A 6,000-nucleotide genomic window follows, 5' to 3' on the forward strand; every position below is an offset into this window, starting at 1 on the left:
GGCAGCAAGAGAATTCTTGCTTGATAATAGAGTTAAGGGGAGCTAAAGGATGAACTCCTTTTATTGGGGGGAATAATAAGATTGGGGCTAACTTGAGTGAAACTTGTTATTCTGTCTCTGATTTACTTGTCATCAGGTCTCTTGTGCGCAGCACTGCAAAGGGCATTGCTACATTAACCCGTGGATGCTGTGCAGGGCAGCGGAGGCCTGGCCAGTTTTGTTTGCTTCAAGGCACCCCTCTCTTTTTCTCCTTTCCCAGGAAATGGCTCTTGAGCAGCAATTTATTCTTAAGAAGCTGATTTTTGTCTGATTTTTGTTTAGAGGCCCATGCTTTAGCACCTTTGGGGCTGCGATGCTGTGTCTTAGAGATACGCCCATTTACTGAGAACCACTTCATGGGTACAGATACCACGTTTGTGACATGGATCTCTACCGTGTAAGCTAAAGGAGATCTTGGAGAGAGCTCTGCAAGAGATTTCCATAGCCACTGATCCCAGCCACCAGAGGGAAACACAACCATATACGTTAAGCCAGCCTGTCATGTGCACCTTCTCTACATGTATGAAGTCTTAATGGACAGCTGAGGTACCCCGGGGCATCCCAGCGCTACCTCAAATGCAACCCAGGGGTTGAATTTCCCAAAGTCCCAACCAGCTAGCATCGTGCAGGCTGCTGGAGCCCCGGTGGGCTCCCTCGTCTTTCCTTTTGTAGTTGGTTGGTTGGAATCACTGTGGGAAGGATGCAATCAAGTCTCTGTGAAGTGTGTATAAAGAGCATGTTTGGTGTGTGCTGGAACAAACCAGGAATGGTGTGAAAAGTGATGTTGCCACAAACACCCTGGAAAGGGTATTACAGATGCTGTCACAGAAGGCTCTGCCTTCTGCCCTCCGTTATCTAATAGTTTCAGTTTTCAAGAAGACAGCAGGTACAATAACCAAACAAACACCTTCCTGCTCTGAAGAAACAGTCCTTCTTGTTTATAGCTGCCTCTGCCTGAGCTGGGCAGCTAGGCAAACCTCATGTTCTCACCTCTCGGTCAGTGAGTTCGAGAGCTTCTGTAACCTCCTGGCTTTGTGCGCTTGTGCTGGTAAGAAGCCAGTGTGCACCTCTGCTGCAGCCCTTACCTCTGCCTGGGGGATGCTTTACAGGCTGGACTTGTACCCAAAACAAATACAAATTTGTGGCCAGAGGAGGTAGTGTTGCCCTCGATTTGTACGTATGCCACGTCTGTTGGTGCAGTTGGCCATAAAAATCACCAGTAACAAACCCTCCAAGACCATAACTCCATTTTTCCCAACAATCATGTTTTTTTCCAGAAATGTGGGGTTTCTCATTTTCAAAAATAGCAGCAAAATAATTTTTTCTGATGAGCATCATCTCAGCACATTGGGTGCTTTCGCACTCAGTCATGCTCCAGCCCTTCCTGGGCTGGCGGGGACGGCAGGCTGCTGGACGAGCAATTAGTGAGGAAGCTAACAAGGGAGATCTCAGGTTGCCTGCTGGCCCTTGGCAGTCTGGCTGGTGGGAGGGTGAGGATCAGAGGATGGTGGTGCTTGCCTGAGCCAGTGGTGGCACGTAAGAAAGAGAAGGAGACCCTTCTGCAGCCCAGAGTCCAGGGCACGGCTCCGTGGCCACTAGCTTCAGGCGCAAGCTCCCTCCACATCCCCTTCCCCATGTGGGATGGCTGCATTAAAGCTGGTAATGCAGGTGGTGCCTGCACACCAGCCACCAAGGGCACGAACCGAATACCCTCCAGGGAGGGGGGAACATGGGGACAAGTGCAGATTTTTCGTGCTGCACCAAGGCTGGACACATGAGGGTTGTCGTTATCCTGCAAAATGTCACCCCGGAGCGGGAAGGGGCCATGCAGCACATTTCATGAGCCGAGCGCAGAGGCGTTGCCCATTAAGACAGGCATCTTCAAAAGCAAAACAAAAATGAGTCTACGAGATGAGCATGAGTCCTGGAGCCACCGCTGCTTTTAAAGCATTTTCAGCAAAATGCCCTGTGCCATCCCCAGAGCCCCTCAGCTCCCCCCAGCCCTCCTCCCTCCCCCTCCCCCTACACACAACTATTTAATTTTGCTCTGGCATGAAATAATAGAGTGCTGTGTATCTATTACAGATGTAAAGAGATTTAGACTGCCACAGGTTTCAGTAGCACATTCAAAGCCCTAACAAAGCTGGGTATAATAGACTCTCCTTGCCATTATCCATTCAGCAAGTGTAATAAATGACTCGGCCGCAGCCTGCCATATACCACCCGGCCCAGATAACAGCTGAAAGGAGAAAATTAAATTTTGCTTTTGTTGAAACATTATGATTTATGTATTTGTAATATAGGCTGCGGTGGGCAATTGAAAAAAAAAAGAAGATTGCTGAATATACTTCAGGGTTACTGATTGTACCACAGGCCACTTAGAGTGCTAGAAATGCTGTTCTTCTTCCAGTGTTCCTTAATAATAATAAAATCATACAAATTCCCATTAACCTTTTCGCTCATGTTGATTTTATTTATATATTTATTTATTTAATTTTTTACTTCCAAGTCTCAAACTTTGGCCATTTACTCTCAGCTTCATGAAAAATAAGAGAGTGATGGTTTATGAAGACAAGGCATGAAGTACCTACGCATGTAAAAATGATGGATGTAGGTCAAAAAATCTATATATCATTTTTAGTATTTTTATAATAATTTTCTTTAAATGGGGTAGTTCCCCCCCTTCCCCTCCACCTCTTCTCCACTGCTGTCTTTAGACTTGATGACAAGATATTCTGATATCCTCATCCTTGCAATATCTAGACCTATAAAAATAATTAACTTCTCCCACCTTAGAAATATAGAGGCAGAAACAGGAGTGCTTCACCCTGTAATTTATAATATTGCAGCACCGTCCCTTAATGTTGTAATCAGGCCTGCAAAGTCTTATCATGTTGTAGAATATAATGAACTTACTTATTCATTTCAACATCACATTTCATCTTAGTTGTTCTCCACATTACTTGCTTGTCCCTCCCCTTTTCTGGAACACTGGCAAGAACATAGAAGTTTTCTCCCTTTCTTTTTCCTTTTCTTCACCTCCTTCAGCTCTGGGGTTGAGCTGAGTCAACAGACCCATCAAGGAGCCTGGAGGCTCGTTTGCCTGGGCTCCCTGGGAATTTAAACAGGAGTAGCTTTTAATATTTTTGTGGTTTTTAAAATTGATTAAACCTATTTATGTTGCTTATACAAATATGCTTGATCCCAGCGAACCCAATTTGTTGAAAAAGGACTTAGCTGCATGAGAAGGAACAGTGGTAGGACTGGTGCCAGAGGATGCTCTGTGCTTCCCACGCAGAGCCTTGCGGTGTGTGTTCTTGTTGCTCTGAGCATTTGTGTCTCAAACGTTGCCACTTAAAGCAGGGTCTGTGGGAAATTTGGACAGATAAATGGGATTGTTCCTGTCTTCTTTTTGGCTGGTTGGTGGGGAGCGGAGTCCTGAATCTCTTTTTTCTCACCCTCAAGTCATCCTGTATTTAATGTGGGATTCATCTGGTAACAGCTCATTCAACAGTGATGATTTTGTTTTTTTCTGAGGAAAATACTCTCTTCTGCATCTCGCTGGAGATTTTCACAGTATTTTCTCTTCCCCTACCAACTCTCCATTCACAGCCACAAAAAGTCAATTAGTGCCACGGTATTTCCTAGCCTTGCCCAAAATCTGCTTGCCTTAGGGGCTAACAGCACTCCTCTAGTGGGTGCTCCCGCTGGAGCACTCCAGGAGAAATACTCTATAACACCATATACTCCTGTCCTGGTTTCAGCAGGGATGGAGTTAATTTCCTTCCTAGTAGCTGGTACAGTGCTGTGTTTGGGATTTAGGATGGGAACAAAGTTGATAAGGCACCGATGTTTTAGTTGTTGCTAGGTAAGGCTTACACTAGCCAAGGACTTTTGCATGGAGTCCATGCTCCACCGACTGAGAAGGCTGGAGGTGCACAAGAAGCTGGGAGGGGGCACAGCCAGGACAGCTGACCCCAACTGGCCAAAGGGACATTCCATACCATGGGACGTCATGCTCAGTACATAAACTGGGGGAAAGCTGCCCGGGGGGGCCGCCGGGCCGGGGCCTGGCTGGGCACTGGTCGGCGGGTGGTGAGCAATTGTACTGTGCATCACTTGCTTTGTGTATTATTATTATTATCATTATTATTATCATTTTATTTCAATTATTAACCTGTTTTTATCTCAACCCATGAGTTTTTCTCACTTGTGCTCTTCCAATTCTCTCCCCCATCCCACCGGGTGGGGGGGAGTGAGCGAGCGGCTGCGTGGTGCTTAGCTGCCGACTGAGGTTAAACCACGACAACTCCATAATATGAGTATAATATGAGAAGCTTTAGGCAGCCAGAAAAGGAGACTCTACCTGCTCTCCAGCATTACCCTTTCCGTTCTGGCTATGGCCTGAGCAGGTCAGCATCATCAATAAGAAGCAGCTGTGGTCCCCCTGCAAGATTGGGCAGGGGCCTGATCCTGACTCCTCTTGTCCCTTTTGCTGTGTAGGAGCAATGCAAGGACATGTTGTGAGCCACGGCCGTGGGGACAGCCCGTAGCTCTTCTGTAGCCTTTGCTGTCCACATCTCTTGCACTTTGATGTTCCAGAGCCTGGCACATGTCTCTGGCATTAGATCTGGCAATTTTTTTGTGTAGGGCATATCCAGAAAGGTTAAAACCCACCAGCAGAAATGTATTGTGATCTCACTGCATTTAATTTTTTTAAAATCCCGGTTACATGGGGTTAAGCATTTAAATAACTCATGTGATTTTTAGACCTGCTGACCCCCAGGCTGCCATTAGCATATATGGTCTGGAAGTTTGGGTGTGTAGGGGATGTTTTACAGCCAGCTCATCTCTTGATCAGGTATTCTGCTAATGCACACTGACAGATATTTTGTGAAGCAACATTCAGTCTATTTATTGACCCCCTGCCCTCAAATGCATACATACAGCAGAGCACTCCAGCTTATATTTAATGCTGAAACACTGGTAAGTACTGTATATCCTATGATCTATTGGACTAATGAAAAAGAAGGTTTATCACTGCAGTCCAGTGTAAATCTGCGGATAACCTTACTGTACAGTCAATTTATTCCTTTAACAGGTTTATTCCTTTATCAGGTGTTTGTAGGTTTCACCATAAGTACAGCAGAGACATAATTTGCTGTGGGGCAGATTTATTTGTTTCACAGGGTTATTATTTTAACAGTCTGATAATCACTATGAGTATGTTTCACCATTTGGTATTTCTGTGTGTATATGCGAAAGTGTGTTTATTCATTCACTGAACAGGTTCATTTCCTTATCAGCTATTCATTTTAAAGAGTTTTATTACATATGCAGAGTGTGTAGGGTACTAGAATGCAGTAATTTTATTAAGAGATTTATTTAGTGTCAGATATTCATTTAGCTGGGGTTCACTCTAACACAATCATATGCTTTCACCTGGCCAATTTTCTTTGTATCTCGCTGTTTGCTGTAAACAAGACTTTCCCTGCACTGCAGCCTCCAATTCCTTTTTTTTTTTTTTAAACTTTTTACAGGGAACTCCCACACTCTCTGACCCCTTTAATTTATTTTATTCATCATCTTTATTTTTTTCTGCCTCATTGTCAGGGGAAGGGGATCTTGTTTGCAAGCTCATATGAAGTGTTTTTTTTAAATGAATAGGCTTAAAGCTTTTGCTAAGAGGAGGAGGTTTCGGAAATGTCTCTCGAACGCCACTTGGGAATGGCTCGAGTCCCAGCACACAGTCAGTGACTGGCTGGAGAAAAGCAGGAGGAGGAAGGTGATCCCAAAACAAGACTCTGGTTTACTCAGAAACTGTTTGGCTTTGATGTTTTGCTACGATTTAATCATTTTTATGTTATGTGAATATTAATTCCAGAAAAGAGGAGGAAAGAAATTGTTCATAAACTGTAGGTGATGTCTGTCTTTAACTTGGCATAAAATGAAGCTCTAAAA

Source organism: Pygoscelis adeliae, unplaced genomic scaffold, assembly GCF_000699105.1.
Source record: "Pygoscelis adeliae isolate BGI_AS28 unplaced genomic scaffold, ASM69910v1 Scaffold66, whole genome shotgun sequence".
Taxonomy (NCBI): Eukaryota; Metazoa; Chordata; class Aves; order Sphenisciformes; family Spheniscidae; genus Pygoscelis; species Pygoscelis adeliae.